At 36.2% G+C, this 21,513-nt stretch overlaps 1 protein-coding gene across 3 annotated transcripts in view; it reads left to right on the top strand.

The window, feature by feature from the left end:
• DLC1 (DLC1 Rho GTPase activating protein) overlaps positions 1-21,513 on the top strand; it is a 401,830-nt gene that overhangs the window by 37,169 nt on the left and 343,148 nt on the right. The gene's annotated exons all lie outside the window — the stretch shown is intronic.

Below are 21,513 nucleotides of genomic sequence, written 5' to 3'. Positions count from 1 at the left end.
TTGCCTTATTCCAGGAACTGTCTCATGTAGCAGAAATTTATTTACCATCTGTGTGGACTTTAAAATTTTTCCATCTTAACTGATACACAACTGAAATAGAAACAGACTTTCCGCGCATAGGTTTTCCACAGGCCTCAATTTTTTTTTTTTTTTTTTTTTTTCCGGTACGCAGGCCTCTCACTGTTGTGGCCTCTCCCGTTGCGGAGCACAGGCTCCGGAAGCGCAGGCTCAGCGGCCATGGCTCACGGGCCCAGCCGCTCCGCGGCATGTGGGATCTTCCCGGACCGGGGCATGAACCCGTGTCCCCTGCATCGGCAGGCGGACTCTCAACCACTGCGCCACCAGGGAAGCCCCCAGGCCTTAATTTTTTAAAGGGTGTCAGCTAAGAAACTTTTGGGACTTTTATGGTCCCAGAGTGAGAGAGTCCCATGACTGCCCCTCAGCCCTGAGATCTTCTGGGGAAAGGCCCCAAGCGGCCCCAAGCTGATGTCACCCAGAGAAGTGGGTGAGAGTGGAAGTGGTAAGGGAATCCGCCAGGAGCATTCCAGGGACTTTACTGAAAGGCATTCTTTATACTAAATGGCCATTGGAATAGTCACCTAGCACTTTATGCTCAAATAATAAAATAAAATAAAAATAAAAGTCCCTTGCGCAATAAATTACTTTTTTTCTGAATCACTTTTAAGTGATGTAGTCAGATAAGACAAATGTGCTTTCCTCTTTTTCAGCTGTATCAAAGGATTATTTTATTCAAATGTCATATTAAATTCTTCCACAAGAGGAAGTAACTTTGTTCACTAAGGGAAAAAAAATGAGGTTGGATGGGTGGCTGAACACAAGTGGATTTATTGTTAGGCAGTGCTTTCTATAAACAACAATCAAGGGAAATCCAGTTGCCACTTTTTATACAAAATAAGCTGCCCTGTCTGGATGTTCTACAATATTGAGCTATTATACCACTATTCTGGTGAATAGAAACTAGAGTTGCTTATATATTTAATTTTCTTCAAAAATTATACTTTTCCTTCAGGAAAACTCAAGAGCTTTAGACTGTTTAGATGTCTGTATAGATCTTAGCAAAGCAATATCACTTCTCTAGACATGCAACTTCAACAACTAAAGTTGTTTAGAAGGTCAAAATCATGCCAAATTAGATAGGTTACATATTTCAGTAATATCTATCAATCATTTCTTATTGAAATAGTTCATGTTAATCTTAGCCTCCAAATACAAATTTCAATAAAACTTTCAGGATATGGAAAATTACACTGCCTATATATACTTTACCTTTGCAAATACCTGTAATTCCTATAATTTGAGCATTAACTATGTGCTAGCACCAGATCCACTCTTTATGTGCATTACCTCATTTAATCATCACAACTTACAAAGTAGGTACAAAGTGGTAGATGAAAAAACTGAGGAGTTGGGCTTCCCTGGTGGTGCAGTGGTTGAGGGTCCGCCTGCCGATGCAGGGGACGCGGGTTCGTGCCCCGGTCCGGGAGGATCCCACGTGCCGCGGAGCGGCTGGGCCCGTGAGCCATGGCCGCTGAGCCTGCGCGTCTGGAGCCTGTGCTCCGCAACGGGAGAGGCCACAACAGTGAGAGGCCCGCGTACCGCAAAAAAAAAAATAAATAAAAAAAACTGAGGAGTTGACAAATAAGGAACATACTTCTGGGTCACAGAGCAATTAGGTATCAGAGCTATTATTCAGAACTCAGTGAGTTAGGGCTCCAAAGCCCATTATTCTAGCCATGGTATGGGCTCTAGGACCAGGCATTAATGTGAAAACCCAATTCTAATGGAATACATAGGATTTTTTTAGAAAAGCAATATTAATCTTATTTTTTAAGGCTTTATTTAAAATATAAATGACTCCCAGAACTTCCAAGACTTGTTTATTTACAAAATTGAAAAGAAAGGAAGTTTTACTCTTTGACCTATTCATTGGAAAATGGGCCTATGGAAATCTAAAAGTCAGTGCTATTCTTCAGACTATAATCACTGTCCAGTATTCTCACACTCCTAGAAAGCATTGTTGCTGCACAAAATTAATAAAAGGTAGAAAGTATAAGAGACTCGATTCTGGAAAAATTCAAATATCCAGCTTGATTCTTGGATCTCACCACATATTAGATGGTGATGCTGAGGAAGTTATTTAATCTGTTAGTTGTATCTATCTGTAGGGTTGAAGTAACAATGAGACCTAAGTATGGAAAATTATTATCACAAAATCTGTCACAAAGGAGACAAATAAATGAATTCCTATGCAAGAGTATGCATTAATTTCATACTGTTTAGAGTAACTTGATGATAATGATCTGACTCCTGGGAACTGATATTGGCAAGGGTTGGTGGTACTAGGAAAATATGAGAAGTAGTACACATGTGACTGAATTCCACATATTCTTTAAAAACAACAGTTGCTTCTACAAGAACAAAACCCCTGATCACATCCTGGTTCTGCCTCCCCTCAGTATTAGTGTGTTACTGCTTTGCACAATTATTTTTGTATGTTTTAATAGTTTTAGGATAAAAAAGAGTATGGAATTGAATTAAAAAGCAAAATCAAGAGTCTTATAAAAGAAGAAAAGCTGAAAGATACTGAGGCAGGTGTATTAAGGAGTAAAAAAAGAATAATATAAACTCAATAAAAGTAAAGAAAAGAAATAATTAAGACAAAAACAAAAATTAAGGAAAAAAGCAAATATAAAATTGGAAGCATCGACAACAAAAAGTTGATTATTTGGAAAACTGAAAAATAAATATACCAAAACTTCTATCAAATCAAGAAAGAAAGAGAGAATTCACAAATAATATTAGAAAGTAGAATATAATGATTGATAAAGATTAATTAGAGAATACAATACTTTAGGTCAATAAACTTGAAAAATTAGATAAAATAGACAAATTACTAGAAAATATAACAACTAAACTTAACCAAGAAAAAATATAATCTTATAACACTTTAAAAAATAAAACATCTTTAAAATTCTTCTACAAAGGAAACACCAGACCCAGATGGTTTTACAAGCAATTTCTAGTCAGCTCTGAAAAAACAAATCATTTCAACCTCTTGTAAACTCTTCCAAGGAATAGGAAAGAATGAATCTCACTCAGGAACGCAGATGCAAAACCTGAACAAAATATTAGCACACAGACTACAACAGTATAAAACAAAATAAAACATCTTAACCAAATTGGGTTCATCCCAGAAATAAAGGGTGTTTTAACATTAGAAAATCTCTGTATGTCATTTTAAATATTTCTTTATGGGTTAAAGGAGGAAAAAAATGTATGATCATCTCAAGAGATGCAGAGAAAGTATTTGGCAAAATCCAACATCCATTTATGGTTTGGTTTCTTTAATTAAGAAGATAATTACACCCTAGAACTGTCTTAAACTAACAAGGTGTTATCTGTTTCTTTTAAAAAGCCTACAGCAAACAGTATTTCTAATGCAGACATACTTTCATGGCCTGTCTTCAATTTTATGCTGGAGATCAGTACCAATGAGGGAAGAATCAGAGTTTTTGCAGATGATATCATTGCCTACTCAGAAATCCCCTCAAAAACAATCAGATTATTAAAAAGAATAAGAGTTTAGGAAACCCACAAAAATTTAGAAAATGTGTATTTTAAAATTTCCCATTTATGAGAGCAACAAGAAGTATGTTACAAAGAAGTAAATCTTTAAGTGTTGTACCTTTTTATGTTATGCTTTATACAGGAAATTATAAAACTTGATTGAAATATTTTAAAGATGATCTAAATAAGTAGAGGGATGCATCATACTCACAAATAGAAAGACTCAATATTGTAAAGATACCAATGTTTCCAAAATTGGTCCATTGTTTCTATGAAATTAAAGTCAAAGTTTCAAGAGTTTTTCAAGAAGCTCTACAAACTGATTCCAAAATGTATATGGAAAAGCACTGGACAGAGTATAGCCAAGAGATTACTGAAGAAGCAGCCCAAGGTGAGAGAACTGACCCACCAAATGTCAAAAAATTTTAAAGGTATTGAATTAACATAATGTAATACTTACGAAGGAATAGACAAATTAACTAGTGGAACTGAAGAGAAAGCCCAGAAGAACCCCATGTAGATAGAAATTTATTATAAGGTAGAGGTGTTTTTGAAAGTAAGGGGAATGATACCTGGAAAATTGATTATCTATATAAGAAGGTAAAATTAAATCCATCTCTCTCTCTCATACAGACACACACACACACACACACACACACACACACACACACACACACAATTATGGATGGATTAGTGATTTAAATGTGAAAAGAAAACCTGAAATATTTAAAAAGCATAAATAGATAAACTTGTGACTTTGAGGTACTATAGTAAGTAGTTAATAAATGATATAGAGCAAACACTAAGTACATAAGAAAAGATGGCTATATTTAATATATTAAAATTTAGAAATTCTGTTTACCAAAACAAAGTATAAAGGAAGCATCTTAAAGTGCTTTCAAGTCAGATAAATGACAATTAAAATCACAATGATGTACCACTTTACCATCTCTAGATTGGCATTAATTACAAAGTCTAACATACCAAGTGTCAAGAGTCAACTAGGCTCAATGGAAACCCCTATACATTCTGGGTATCAATATAATTGATATAATAAATTTAGAGAAAAATTTGGCATTATATCTTAAAGTTAAATATTCACATACTCTAGAAATAACCAATATTACTCCTAGATATATATCCTTAGATCAATATTGAATTTGTCCTCCAAGAAATGTGCACAAGAATGTGCATTGCATTAATGCTCGTAATAGCAAAAAGCTAGAAAAATTCAAATATTCATTGATAAGAAAATAAATACATTGTGGTATATCATCACAATGGCATATTATGCAGATGTAAAGTAAATTAACCACCTCAACCCACAACACTGGGTGTCTGTAAAATAATGTACAGAGTGAGGAAGGCAAGTTTCAGAAAACTACGTAAAGTTCAATACATTTATAGAGCTCAAAAAAAAGCTAAGTAATATCTTATTTAGGCATACATATACATGCAAGTTAAAACATATTGTTTAAAAAGCAAGGGAATGAAAAAAACTTAAGAGTGGAGGGAGGCAAGGAAAAGATAGAAGAGGAGCATATAAGTGGATTTAAATCATTGGTAATGTTCTAGTTCTAGAGTGAGATGGTGGATTCAGAGGGAATTGTTGTAATATCATGCTTTATAATTTACATATATGGGATATGTTTCATATATCAATTTATATATTAATGTACAATATGGAGAAATGCTTAAATGTGATAGCAAATGTGAATGTGCTTTAACCATACAGATTTAGAGGGATTTTTATTGCCACGTTTTATATCCTTGTGTTTGAGATCTATTTTCCCTAGTTGAGTTGTAAACTTCCCAAAGGCAAAGATTATGACTTTAATTCTAAGTAACATTTGGTAAATGTGATGCATGAGTGCCTTAAGTTGGTGAAGAAGAAAGAATGTCTACCATTGCCTTTGGTTTGTCTGTGTTGCTTTTTCGCTTGTGTGAGTCTAGATGATATTGGACCCCATGCGCTTGGTCACAACACACCTAGCTCTCCAGACTGACATGATAAAGGTCTCTCTTCCTAAGGTGCTCAGGGCTTTAAGGAAGCTTTATTCTCTGTGTCCTCTGGCACCAACACTATAAGTTGCCCCAAGGCCTCAGCCCACATCAATGAAGCTGAGTTTTTGCTCACTTTCAGCCTTCAGCTTGAGTCTTTCTTGACTCTGGAGAAAAACTTTTCACTGTGTTCAAATTTCATCTTTTTTCTCCTTTATTGTAGTTTGTCTCTCTGATTTATTTCATCCCTTGGACTGCAGAGAAGGAAGCATTTTGGCTGTCATTTTCTCCTTCTAGCTCTTCTGAGCTCTTTCATGTCCCCACAAATAGAACTGCCACTCTAGTCCCAGATGGCCCTCTTTCCCTAACAGACATCTCTCTGGGGAAGGGTGATAATCCCAGTCTTTAAAGACATAGGTCCTGGGAATCCAGCAAAATGTCAGATTTCTGTTTCCTCATCAGAGACTAATAAACCAAAAATAATAGCTCTAAACAGCTTTTAGAGCAATGTTTCTTTTTCAAGACCAGAAACGACTAGTCCCAATTTGGAGACAATTAGGCACGAAATCAAGATAATTTATCTAATCTACATGAAATCTTTACCAAATTCACTAGCTTCAATAGGCCTACTCCAAAAATAAACACAATTAAGGCTTTTTTATAAACAAATATCTGTAAGTAATCAATAGGAAAAGCAAAATAGTGAATATCCAAGTACTCTGAAAATGTATCAAATTAGTCTTTTCTTTTTTTCTTTTTTTTTTTTTTTTTTTTGCGTTACGCGGGCCTCTCACTGTTATGGCCTCTCCCGTTGCGGAGCACAGGCTCCAGACGCGCAGGCTCAGTGGCCATGGCTCACGGGCCCAGCCACTCCGCGGGCATGTGGGATCTTCCCGGACCGGGGCACGAACCCGTGTTCCCTGCATCGGCAGGCGGACTCTCAACCACTGTGCCACCAGGGAAGCCCAGTCTTTTATTTCTTGAATAGATCTGAAGAAAGTAATTCATGTCCTATCAGGTCTTATTTTTAAACATTCTCTTTCCATGATTCCTCTCTCTTACCTTATAGCTAAGAGGTCAGAATCACCCCCAAGCAGTTATTCTTCTTTGCAACTAATAGAATCTGAAACTGTGGTCCTAATCAAGGCCCAAATTCCAGTGATCATTTTCCCACAGAATGGCAAACCTAATATATGTTCAGTCACACCAAGTTATCATGCTAGATAAGTCTTTTGTGAAGTTCCTTGAATGTTGGCAACCAGATAAAAAACATCACCCGAACTCCTTTGCTTGCTTTTCTAAGAATGTATAAGAGGCTATCTTGGATAGTTGAGATATTTCAATTCAGAACTGCTAGAACTGTATGTTATCTGTAATGACAAAGAAGGAGGCCAGTAACTTCTGGTTTATTTTTATTCTTTGCACGAATGATACCTATGCATCATAATGATCAACAATAAAACCGTAGGGTTATGGGAGCTCCAGAAGCAGCTAATAGAACATGTTCAATGCTCTTCTCTAAAGACTCTGGGTAGAGCATGAGCTTCAACACCTTGTAAAGTTCTTTGATTACAGCCCTGTTCATTTCTTCTGCTTTAAAGGGGTATTATATCAAGATGTAAAGAACACATACATCTGCAATAAGAACAAGAATGGCAAAGGTATTTTATTCGTCTTGTTCAGGATGGATTGCCAACTGAGTTATAAAAGAAAGGTTCCCAGGTGGACTCAGGGTTTCTCAATTATTCTTGGCATATGTGGTATATGTTACTATAGACTACAGGATGAAATGACAGCTGAAGAATTGGTAGATTTTTAATTAAAATGATCTTGAATAGATTTGGATAGAATTTGTATATTTGTATATTTCTAAGTTGAAAATATATTTGCTGAATGATAAGGCCTGTGTAGCCCATGGCTTTGCAGTTGTAGATCTGTGCCCTCCTATGAAAGGGCTGGAGTGGAAGGACACTAAGAATCTCATTCTGCCCCATCTGACCCTATGATATGGCTTTCCCCTTTCCCCCTGGTAGTGCAGATATGGAGCAGGGTGGTAAAAGAAGAACAATGCTACAACAGGACTTTCTCTGCACTATTGCTAAGGTAAAAAGAGCTAAATGTTAGCAGAGATAAATGCCCCACTACAGTTGTTGCTGCCAGACATGCAGAAGCGTCACCCAGTATGTCTCAGGCAGCAGCCTTGCACACCATGCCTATTGACTTGTATATAAATCAGAAGATACCATGGGGTGACAAAAGAGCACTTGTGTCAGAGGGAAGAGGTGAGGCTCGTCCCAGCTCTACCACTAACTAGCTCTGTGATCTTGGGTAAGTCAGTGAACTTGCTCCTTAAACTGCAGAAAAAAGGAGACTGAATATAACATTTTGCAAGGTGTTAAGCAGGGTTGGGGGAAATGCCCTCTTTAAAGGACCATGTGTAGTTTGAAATCAGTACTAAATATAATTTTATATTTGAATAAGGGACAAACAACTATTGTTTTTTCATTTATTGTTATTAAAAACTATAGGAGATAAACGCTACAAAAATCTGGCCTGATGGAGAGTGACAGGATACATAGCGTTTACCACCCGAAGGCAGAGGCATGCCGTGGGCAGGGCAGGGGTTGAAGGGGAAGGGCAGGGAGAGGCTGAAGATGTGAATGTTTGTTAAAGAGGTAGAGGGAGATGACTGTACATGTATTTAAATGTTGAGAAATACTGTGTGGACCCAAGTGCTGGATCTTCACATAAAGAGGTGGTGAAACCATCCCGAGACACATTGACATGGGAAACTAATTCACTGGCATGGTAGTTTCCATCATCGCGTTGTTTCTACACATATTTTTATAGCCGTAGGAACCTGTTTTTCCCTCACACTGTGAAGCATGAACCACCATAGTTCCGCAGAAGAAAGGAATCTGTCTTTAGTATTAGCCCTCACAGCAGTAGTGTTTGCTGTATCGTTATGATTCCGAGGTATGCCTGGCCTTAGTCTCAGACATTTACTCCTTACTAGTAGTGATCATTTTTACCCTTTGAATAGCAGAAATGTACCAGCAGGAAACACAGGAGGAAAGTGTCTCCTTGTCCCCCTAAATTTGATCCACATCACCACCTCCCCAAGTGTCTCCTAACCCATACTGTGTTCCATCTCAGAACCTTACACTCCCACAGCTGTACTCTCTTACCATTAGACTGACACTTGTGACCTTGAACTGTCAATGTTTATTAACTTTGTCCCTACCCTAGGAGATTAGATCCTCAAGGTAAAGACCATTTTTTGTTTGCCTTTGTAACTCCAGCCCATAATGAGGTCTAAATAACTGTCATGATGACTAAATGAATAGATGCATAGAACATTTACCGTGAGCCTGAGGAAAATCATTATGGAAATCTATTAATTAGACAACCAACATTAGCTGAGCTTTTATCATGAACTTCACAAGGAGCTTCACAAGGCACTTCACAAGGAGCTATGAGAGTTAAAAATTTGCTAAGAAGAGAAGAAACAACCCTTTAAATGCTGTGAGGCAATTAGACAGATAGACCTGTTTAGATGTAAATGAATACAAAGCAACATACCTTTAAAATCTGCAAAGGACACAGACAGTACTTCTCAGGGTAGGGCAACCTCACTGGCTATTGGGATTCATTTGTTCATGTGCTTGACAATCTTTATTAAGTGCTCAATACCTTCCAAGCACTGCCCTAGGTGCTAATCCTTCAGCAGTGAGCAGAATCATCTGGGGAAATTCCAGAGGGGGGAAGTCATTTCAGTTTCATGGAAAAATGGGTCGGTTCAGGAATAGGCAGAATGGAATCAGGATGGCATTCCAGGCACATGTTGGGTGAGTGGAGGGGGTGTTCCCCAGGCAGTCCTCCTACTCATAAACTTATAAAAAGAGCTGTGCATAAAAATCTTTTTATAGAGGATGTTCTGTGGCATTTGTATCTTTCTACCTTTATTATGCTTATTCACAGGAAGCAGTTTTTTCATAACATTTCCCTTTTCTGAAAATCAAAGAAGCCACTCTTTAGACCGGATGGGAAAGGGAAATCATAACAGCAAGCTTTCAGAAACTTCTCTGTGCTGCAAAAGTGGGTCCAACAGTACTAGCATAGGGCACACTGATGCCAGGGAGTCCAGGGCCTGTGGACCAGAGGGCTTGTCCCTGTGCACCCCCAGCTCCAGCCCCCGCCCCTGTCAGGAAGACACAGTGCAGTTTCAGTGAACAAAGAGATAATACTTGTTTCTCTAAGAGCCTAGTAATTAGTCTCAATGGAGTTGCTTGGTGATTTTACAGCTATGGGGAAGGAGGAGGAAAAAAAATTTAGAACTCATTTATTGACACAATTATCTGAAAAATAAAATCAGGAACAAGTCTACGATCAGGAATCCTTTTGAAAAGACCACTTTCTGAGATTGGGAAAGATCCAGATGAGATCACCACCCTCAACTTCCTGTCCGGGGGAAAGAGTTAAAAAAAAAAGAAAAAGAAACAGAATGAAAGAGGAGGGAAAGAAAGAAATCTGAAAAACATACAGCTTCACAGAACTTAGAAATCCTCCAGAGATCAAGGAAAAAAAAGAACTTTCAAGAGAACTGCTTTAAAGAACTTTTAGAAGATGTGCTACATTTAGAAAATCAAACTACAGTTCGGTTGGTTTAAAAATTATATTTTATTAGGAAAGAATTCTTATTCACTAGCTGGACACAAGAAATATATTGATCTGTGCTATAGGAACTGCATTGAAGGCATTACATTTTTAGGTGGTTAGTGAGTTAGTTGGATTTTATTCTATAAAAGAATATATTCTTATGTAATATGAGGATTTATCTTTAATATACTAGTTTACGAAATTGGTTACAAACTTAATAATATGTAAATGGGGGGGCTTTACCAAAAGTAATAAGCAAATATTTTTTTCTAAGTGAAGGAAAACTATGGGCTTGTTTTTTTTGTGTTCATCATAAATGACAGGGGTAGGAGAGTGGTGGAAATGTCACCAAATCTGGTTTGAGGGGGAAAAAATTGCAATTATAGATTGAACCCATATTTCAAAAGGTCATTTGAAGTACTTTCAACTACTGACTTACGATGTGTCAGCAACATCTGTGATTTCAAAATTGTAATAGTGACTTAATATCAGATCACTGTTTTCGTATGCTGTACAGTGCGAGCTCTGTAGTAACAGAGAACAAAGTATTATTTCGGAGTTTTCTCAAATGTCAACTTAGCATTTCAAATAGCAAGGGAATTCTTTAACTGGTTCACCCCATGTTAGAATATTTTATTGACTATATCTTATCAAGGCTCCAAGAATATCAAAACTTCAATTAGTAAAAAAAGCAGTGGGCTGAGAGTTAGGAGTTCTGTGTTTTACTTCTTACCCAGTTTGACCCTGGGAAAGTCACTTTATCTTTCTGAACCTCCTGTCCCTTATCAGAAATGCAAAGGAGTGAGACTAGATGATGGTTAAGGTTTCTTCCAACTCCAAAATTATGGATCTTGCCAAAATGCCTCCATTGAAGTTGTGCATCTAATGATAATAAACTTATAGCACTCAAATTTTGAATAAAATTAATTTTTTAACTCTGTTAATATTTGATTGTTTTATATTCATATGTGACTTAAACTTTGTATTCTGTAGTTTCTAGAAGCTTCCTATTTTCTTTTTGAAAGGAAGAAGACTTTGCACTAGCCCTTTCCCAGCATTTAGAGGTTTTTTCTAGTGCCCACTGATACCTTGAGATTTGCACTGAGGCTCAAAATTCTCTTTACTATCCAATGTTGTGGTCTGTGTTGGTTCTTCTTGAACCTATTCTATATTTTAGTAAAGTATTTTGGAGAGGATGATAAATAATGATAATTTGGAGAAATGACAAATAATTCCTCTTTTCAACTATTCTCATACTCTACCATAATACAGAGGTAAAAAGTAAAGGTTTAATTACTTCTTGGCAGGGTAAAAGCATGAGTGTGACTAAATCTCATCATTAAACTAAACCACCAGATTCCCAGGGAGAGTTTGTGTGAACTTTGTTTTTACTTTCATAGTCTCACTTAGCATTATTTGTTTCTACATTGGGTTCCTCTAGAAAACTGCTCATATTTCATTCTTAGTATCCTTAGAATATCCTATAACATCAAGTTATTTAATTAAATCACTTGTTCTTGCCTTGCACTCTTAAAAATAACTAACTATAACGCAAGTTTTCTGTTTTTTCCCTCATGACTGATATACTTATTAAATAATTTTCTACTTCATTTTATACAATTTGTAAGACACATTTTACTTCTAGCCTCATTTCTCCTGATTTAATGTCTAAGAAACTTCCAGTCATTATTATAATAATATAATAGGACAGGAGTATATTTTCTAATATACCGTAATTTTTGTTTGACAGGAGAGTATTTTAAATAATTCAACAAAATAGACATAGAAATGGTGGTTTTTAAAATATTTTGTTTTCATTCTTTTATTTACTAAACATTTGTCAAACAACATGAGCCCAGTGGTAGATTCAGGAAAGGAGTTCACAATACTCTGAGAAAGAGAGACACATTTTTATTATTTTCTTCCAGTTTTATTGAGCTATAATTGACACACAGCACTGTAAGTTTAAGTTGTACAGCAAAATGATTTGATTTACATACATCATGAAGCGATTTTCACAAGTTTAGTGATCATCCATCATCTCATACAGTCACAAAATTAAAGAAATAGAAAAAAAGTGGTTTTTTCCTTGCGATGAGAACTTCTAGGATTTAGGCTTTTAACAACATTCATATATAACATAAAGTAGTGTTAATTATTTATCAGGTTTAACATTATACCCCTAGTACTTATTTATCTTATAACTGGTAGTTTGTACCTTTGACCACCTTCATCCAATTCCCCCTCCTCTAACCTCCCACTTCAGGTAACTACAAATCTGATTTCTTTTTCCATAGGTTGGTTTGTTTGTCTGTTTGTTTTTGAAGTATAATTGACCTACCACACTATATTAGTTACTGTTACACAACATAGTGATTTTATATTTCTGTACATTTCAAACTTATCACCACAGTAAGTCTAGTTATGATATGTCATCATACAAAGATATTACATAGTTATTGACTATATCCCCCACTCTATACATTCATACTCATAACTCATTTATTTTGCAGAGAAACTCATTTAAAAATGCTAAATACAAACAGAGTCATGCACAGAAATAGAAATGTATCAAGAACAAAGACTTTAAATACAATTTTTGAGTTGAATACAGATAACCTAGTCCACAATTAAGGTTGTATTCTAAAATGGACAGTGTTTTCAATTATGACAACTACAAAATAAACAATGCCGCCATTGAAATCCATTGATAGCATAGCAGATTTAATTATGTCATCATGAGTTGATTTTCTGCAGCTTGATATACAGCCAGAATAGTCTGTGCAAGCGCTCAGAACAGTGCTGTAATACGAGCTCAATCAACGTTAGTAGAATCTATTTGGAGCTGATTCCAGCTTTCAAACTTGAGGGCTACAAAGGCCATCTTATCTGGGGGATCTACTACCTGTCGAGTCCCATATAAAAGAAAAGGAAGCACATAATTCCTGCTTTCGAGGGCAACATAGGCAAGACGACTTTCACATGTGAAACTATTGGCCTACAAGTACTAGACTGTACAATTCTGGATTTGAAAGCAAAAATAATTGAGAAGAGAGGGGGCAATGTGAACAGAAATAGTAGAGGAATGCAACATAAAGGAACCACCTGTAGATGGAAAAGCCAAAAATTTTATAAACCACATAGTGATGTCACAAAATGCTTCTAAAACTTCATTTTGCTTGAGCTATTTACTGTTTAATTGCTCTACATATTTACTTGATAGCATTGAAAGATTCTCTGCAGCATCAGTTTCCTTACCAGGGCACAAAGGAGAAGCTACCTACCCTTATAGGCCTCACTGGCCTGCTGAGATGTTAAGTGACACTATGTAACCTTGAAGACAGGTGAACTGGTTATCACATTTCAGGGGGTCACAACCCACTGGAAGCAGTGAATCTTGAAATAAAATTTTGATTAAAAATCAACTAGAAAAATTGCTGCAAAATATGTTATCCCAGGCCCATCCCCCAGAGATTATGGCTTCAGTATGTCTGTAGAGGGCCCAGGAATATACAGTTTTTATAAGCACCACCCCCCAACCTTGGTTATAGCCCTGTGGATGGTAAGGAGACCATACTTTTGTAAACACTGTCTTTGAGTATGTGGCAAAGGCTATAGTTTATCTTACCAGAAAAACAAGTACTATACATAATACAAATTAGCCTAAAAATATAAAGGTTGAGAGACTCCTTCTGAAATTGTTAAGAGATCCATGAACCCCAGATTAAGAACCTCTAATTTAAAATTTTACTTTTACAGAAAACTGTGTTGCATGAAATCTGCGGAAGAATTGATATTTTTCCTTTTTTGGACACAGAGCTCTTTTTCTCTTTTTAATTGTTGCCATTTCATGCTGGAGAGGGTGTGGAGAAAAGGGAACCCTCATACACTGTTGGTGGGAATGTAAATTGATACAGCCACTGTGGAGAACAGTATGGAGTTTCCTTAAAAAACTAAAAATAGAACTGCCATATGACCTAGCAATCCCACTACTGGGCATATACCCTGAGAAAACCGTAATTCAAAAAGATATATGTACCACAATGTTCATTGCAGCACTATTTACAATAGCCAGGACATGGGAGCAACCTAAGTGTCCATCGACAGATGAATGGATAAAGAACATGTGGCACATGTATACAATGGAATATTACTTAGCTGTAAACAGAAACAAAACTGGGATTTTTGTAGAGAGGTGGATGGACCTAGAATCCGTCATACAGAGTGAAGTAAGTTGGGAAGAGAAAAACAAATACCGTATCCTAATGCATATATATGGGATTTTAAAAAGCGGTACTGATGAACCTAGTGGCAAGACAGGAATAAAGACGCAGATGTAGAGAACGGACTTGAGGGCATGGGGTGGGGGAAGGGGAAGCTGGGATGAAGTGAGAGAGTAGCATTGACATATTATGGGGAAGGATGCACACCTCTGTGACTGTATTAAAAGTCATTAAAATGTACACTTTTAAACGGCCAAGAAAAAAATAGTTGTCATTTCACCTTAATTGTCATTTCAATCAATTTGCATCTTTAAAACTTTTGGAAATGAAGGAAAATAGATGATGAAATTCAACCAGAAAGCTTCAAAGTTTCTGTTAATTTGGTTAATTTATTCATTTGCTCATTCATTAATTCAGTAAGTGCTGTCTTTCAAACAATGTTCTAAAGGGTTAGGATACAAAAAATAGACACAATAGCTACAAAACAGACAAGAATCCATACCCTCAAGAAGCTTACATTGCAGCGAGAGAGATATAATATAAAAGGTATCAATATATAAGTAAAATACAGAGGAAGATATATAGTGATATGTGATAATAAAGCATGAAAAAAGGTAGGAGATGCAATTTTAGACAGGGTGGCAAGAGAATGCCCTGTTGAGAAGGTGACATTGGAGTAAAGACCTAAAGCAGATGAGGGGGTGAGCCAGCTTTGCAGGTGGGGGTGAGGGTCAGGGAGCTGTAGTGCCCACAGTTACAGCCAGCAGGAAGGGCTTGAAATAGGAGCTAGGCAGGCAGGTGTGGCTGGAGCAGAGTGAGATAGATGCAATCTGGAGGAGAAGAGGTCCAAGAAGTGAGGATCTTTGAGGACTTTTGGCCCTTACCCTGAATGTCATGTGACGCTTTGGAGGGTTTCCTAGGAGAGGAGTAACATGATCTGATGCACACATTTTAACGGGCCAGACAAGTAGTTTTCTCTGTGGGCAACACATGTACAATGTATACATCTGAACATATATGATTCTGGTATTACAACATTCCATCTCCTGACTTTTCTTTACCAAAGGCAAACATTTTCATGCTTGTTTATATTTGTTTATAATATTTGTTTTTGTAAACAAAGGAGTCATTTCACCTCATTTGTGATGACCTGTCCATAGGTTCTGATATCAAATCAATTCTCACACTTTTGTTTACCTAAATTGTTTGCTATTTACTAATTCAGTCATTCAACAAAAATTTGTTGAGAGTCTCCCATGTGTCAAGCATTCAGTGGTGAATGAAACCAACAGGATCCCAGACCTGATAGGAGTCACAGCCATGCTTGTCTGTGCTGCATAATCTTTCCCACCTACATACCTCCACCACCCTGTCCCAGTACTGCCCATTCTACAAATGTTATGAAGCTCTTTCATACCCGCTTCTCCATGGGCAGCCATCAGGCAGTTTTGTTCCCAGTCTAACTCCTCCCTTCTCTGTAAAAATGCTGGAATTTGATCATTACTCTTTGCCTTCTCAGGAATGTTAGAAATGATCTTTTAAGAAAATAATGTACTTTGTGAATGCGTTTTGCATATGAACTATTATTTTAAGAAGACAGTGACTTATTTTTTTCCTTAATAGATGTTTCAACCAACAGAATCACATTTTTTCCCCAACCACCTCTTTACTTTCTCATATTACAGGCTAGTGCGCTTTTACAAGATATTTTTATGCTCACGAAACTATGACCTTGTATAAGTTTCCCAGGAGACATGACTCTCAGCATTTTCTTGGACAAACATTTGTTTTTTGTAACTACATGAACAAGCCGAACTGCACGTAGTCCAAAAAATAATTCTGCCTTTTTCACCGCATTCTTTTCTAATGCCATATTCAAGAACTTCTAGTATAGTGGCAATTGAAACATTTTACCATTTAATCATGAAGAGGATTTTAAAACAGCACATATAATAAAATAATTTAATATTCTCAGAAAGGTTTTGCAGTGTGTTCTCAATTTTTGGTTGTCATCTGAGTGGACATCAATTAAAAACAAGGCAGCCATGTTTTGCAAATTCAGAATGTATTTATTTGCTTAAACAATTAGCAGAAATCAGTATCTTTTACATTCTAAAACATTTTAGCAGACAAAGAAGGCATATTTGTAATTAAGTTTAACTGTAAAATAATAACATTTCCAAAGTGGTAATTGAGTACTGTTGAGTTTTAAAATACAGGAAGTCGAATAAAAAAATCTAGCCAGGCTAGTGGCATTTCTATAAATTCTTTTGAGGGTAGTCATGATATTTCCAGTGAAGTGTGCTTTCTTAAACCAGTCAGATGAATTGGCTGCTCAATTTAGACTCAGTAAGCATATCTATCTGAAAAAACCCAAAACTAAAATATCCTAGGCTGTGTATTCTGTTGATAAATATGTAGGGAATTTCTCTCTATTTTCATAATTATAACAAAAACAGGAATATCTATAAATGACAATGATTTATTAATCTTTTTTTATAAAGCAAATGTATTACTTATTATGTATACCTAATTATATTCCATTTCTCTTTATTTTTAGAACTAATTATATATATTTAAAATATTTAATCTTTTGATTTTGGTGAAAATACTGAAGACACTCGTTGTGAAGTGGGCTAGTCACTTACCTGTTTCCCAGTTCTTCTGTAAAGTAAGAATTAAATTGCCTGGTAGGGTTATTGTGAAGAGCAAGTAAGGTAATGACTGTGAACTCTTTCTGATAAGAACAAAGCAAAAAACTGTGAGCCACAGTTATTACTTCATCATTATTATTCATACCATACCCATTCTCCCCTGTAAGCTGGAGTCAGCTCAGCTATGGAGGTAGCTGAGCAAACACAGCAATGGGAGACTATCTTGACGTTAGAATATCCCAGTGAGGAAACCCAGCAGTCCCAGAACCACCAAGCATGTATGATTGTGGGCTAACCCTAACCCTGAGACTCCAGATTTGGCCCAGTGAGCAAAATAGTTTGGACAGATCAGATGTATAGCCAAGGCAGCATTCTTAGATCTAGGTTACCACTGTTGCTCTATACTGTTTTCATTCTAAGATCAGTTGAGATCAGTGTCTTATACTGAAGCAGTTCAAGTTGGAGAACAGAGCAATAATTTCAATTAACCACTTTATTTTCTTCCAGCGATTATATGATAGTTATTTATATCTAATGCTTCAGTTAATGGTTGAAAAGTAAAAATCCTTGTGAGATATAGCAATCACGTCACCAATTTGGCATGAGGATATCTGGATATTTTGATATTAAGTAGAAAATATTTCAGTATCTCCACCAACCATACATAGGATAACAGGAGTTGAGTAACCCTTTTACTCTCACTTTATGATGTTTAATTTCTAGAACAGATATAACTACTGAGGTCAGTCAAATTATAGGCAGATACAGATATAATTATGATCTGGTACAATTTTTTAAATTAGCTAATGTTTAATATATTTATAAACAATTATATTTATGAAGGAAAAATATTATTTAAAATATTAAATTTACTTTACCTTTTCTCATTAGATAACTCTTCAAATGTTGCAGTGGTCTTATTGCATTTTTATGTAAGGTTTCTAAAGACTATCTCTCAAACAAAATTTGATGCTAGATGCTGCTGAAAAGCAAGTCGGGCTTAATGGCAGTAAGTCTGATTAAGCAATAGCCAGTAAATGAATTCAGTGTAACCTAAACCAGGCAAAAGATAATTATATACCTTTCTTTTCTCAAATATATTTACTATTTTCCTTTATCTTACAGTTATCTTAAGGAAATTTGACATATATATGTATAGGCTTTTATTTTTATTGTGATGATAATGTTCTTTGGAAAAATTTGCTCATGGCCATTAATTTTGCAAGATTTTTCAGGAAAACTTTTCATCAAAATATTATTTTGATAATATATTATCAAATAATATTTGATATATTACTATATATAATTATATATATAATATATATAATAATAAATATTATTTTGAATTTGTGAATTCATCAAAATATTATTAAATTATATGCTAGAAAAAGAAAAAATTTTCAGAAAATAAGAGTACAATTTCAGTTAAAACTAAATCACTTTTCATATTCTCATTCTAATTTTATTTTTATACTAAACCTTCTAACTTTCATTATCTCTAATTTTAATATGTTTTATTATAGAATTTCTCCTTGATTCTTTTTTTTTTTGGTACGCGGGCCTCTCACTGCTGTGCCCTCTCCCGTTGCGGAGCACAGGCTCCAGACACGCAGGCTCAGTGCCCATGGCTCATGGGCCCAGCCTCTCCGCGGCATGTGGGATCCTCCCGGACCGGGGCATGAACCCACATCCCCTGCATCGGCAGGCGGACTCTCAACCACTGCACCACCAGGGAAGCCCTCCTTGATTCTTTAAAAACATGTTTTCCTAAGTTTGTAAGAAAATGATATCAAAAGAGTTGTGAATTATAATTAGGTTCAGGGACTAAACCCTGAGAATCCCAATGGCACATATAATTACTGAGACTTTCACAATAATTCAGATTTGGGGAAATTTATAATCTGATATTACCAAGTTTTAGCCACCACCAAATTAAAAACTTTTCCTCAGTTAGATAATACCTCACTGCATTCTTGATCAAGATTTTGATTTTTCTTCACATCACATCACAACCTACCATTATTAGCATGCAAAGTTACAACATGGCATTCATGTCTCCTGTGTCAGATTCCTAAATCCTGTCGATGTTTGCCAGTGATGCATACAATATCCAGTAAATAACAGGTAAAGTTTGAAAATTGTACTTTAAAAAATATATATATTTATTTTTTGGCTGCGTTGGGTCTTCGTTGCTGCGTGCAGGCTTTCTCTAGTTGTGGCGAGTGGGGGGCTACTCTCCGTTGCGGTGTGCTGGCTTCTCACTGCAGTGGCTTCTCTTTTCGCAGAGCATGAGCTCTAGGTGCGTGGGCTTCAGTAGTTGTAGCACGCGGGCTCAGTAGTTGTGGCTCGCAGGCTGTAGAGCACAGGCTCAGTAGTTGCGGTGCACGAGCTTAGTTGCTCTGCGGCATGTGGGATCTTCACAGACCAGGGATCGAACCCGTGTCCCCTGCGTTGGCAGGCGGATTCTTAACCACTGTGCCACCAGGGAAGTCCTGAAAATTTTACTTCTTGAGTTAATTAAAACAAACACCAATATATTCTTCTCTGTGAAAGAGACAGTTATCTCTCATTTGACACTGGAAATGTTGTCTCATGAATTCCAAAATGACCTTCCCTTGTTCTTTCTCTTGCAAAGGCTAAAGGTTACCTCTGTTTCTCTCTATTATATCAACTCGATCGGAGCTGAGCTATCTGCCAATCTCCACCTCACCAAAGACTATTATTACTCAAGTCCAACTGTATACTTAGCTTTCTACATAAAAAGAGTCTTTGTTAAGCCCAGTGATCTCTGATTCTAGGTCATTTCACAATCCTGGGATGATTTTTCTTAATTGCTTCGTAAGGTTAACCTCTGGAATGATTGTGGCTTATAAGGTACAAGATGTTCCTTAAATTGGTTTTTTCAGTAATCCATGAAGTGCCAGCAAACTGGCCTGAGTTGCCTGAGTTCATCTTGGTCTCAAAACAGAATGGCTAAAGGGATCTTAGTAGAAAAGCACAAATGCCCCAAAACCCCTTTAAGTCCCAGAAAATGATCAAAAACAATGGTGTTTCCCTGTTGCCAAATCGGCTACTGTGTATTTGTGGCAGTATATTAGAAACTGCATCACCTACACCCAAAAATTTTCTAAACCAAGGTGGTGTATTATTTCTGAAATCAAAATGAAAAATTAAACGCTGAACACTGTGGAGAAAAGAGAGGGGTGGGATTCATGTTAAGGATAATGTGGACACTACTCCTAAAAGAAATTTTAGGAGATACAGGAGAGAAACTATTCTTTCAACCCTGGGAAATCCCATGAACATTGCTTGAAAATACGCTTCTATTCCAGGACTTCATGATTCATTACCGAGCTTTTTTCCATGTAAATGTCAGTGGATACCCACAGTGATATACCATAGACGGAGCAATTGCGAATGGGGGTGAGTCACCTGGTAAGAGGCCTGCCCAGCCATAATCGCTGATGTTGACCAAGTTGACTGGAGGTAGTTTCCAAGTTGAGTTTTATTTCAAAAATTGGGCTCTTCAGAGTAAAAAATATATTAACATTTAGTTATCCATACTGCCAATATCCTGGACCTTGAATCTTTCACATATGTCACTATACTAGGGACACAGTTTAGGAGGATTTACCCATATACCATTCAAAAATATTCAAAAGTATTCTCAAAGGATCAGGAAAACCAATTTGATTGGTCTAACTGAAAAAAAAAATAAATAAAATTCAAAAAATAAAAATAAAAGACAAGGAACTGTAACCACATCTTCCACTCCAGAATGGCAGCAAATATTAGACAAAAGTTTTCTTATATGACTTGTACCTTAAATCTTAGCCTATCCTCTGCATAAACCAAAATTGACTAACTCTAAAAAGAAGATTTATTGTAATATTTATCACCTAGAATAGAGATAGTATCTAGCAAACAACTTTTTTCTTTTCTAATATAGTACTGAGAAGCAGTAAAGAGCAAAGGCTCTGGAGTTAGATTACATGGACAAAAATCCCATCTCCACTACTTACTAGTTGAGTGAATCTGGTCAATAAAGAAAAAATATTTGAAAATGTATGGTAGACCAATTCTTCACAAACACACATTCACCTGAACCAAATCTAACATATGCCAAGTTGATATTACTCAATGTCACGAAAAGAGTTAGTAGCATAAATTGTATACTTAATAAGAAAATATAAGAATTACATGAATGCAAAAAAAATATTTAGTAAAAAACAGCATATATTTTAATCTCAGTGTTGGAGATGAGTCAACTTCCAGGGACATTTTTTATTTCTAGGGAAAATGAGTTGCATTCTGATTCTAAAAATGAACATTTGGAAAATAGGTTGCTAATAAATTGAGACTCATAGAATACATGTTACTCAGTGCAG

This window comes from Stenella coeruleoalba (genome assembly GCF_951394435.1).
Source record: "Stenella coeruleoalba genome assembly, chromosome: 21".
Lineage (NCBI taxonomy): Eukaryota > Metazoa > Chordata > Mammalia > Artiodactyla > Delphinidae > Stenella > Stenella coeruleoalba.
The sequence above is the reverse complement of the archived record's forward strand: the minus strand, read 5'-3'. Positions and strand labels throughout refer to the sequence as shown.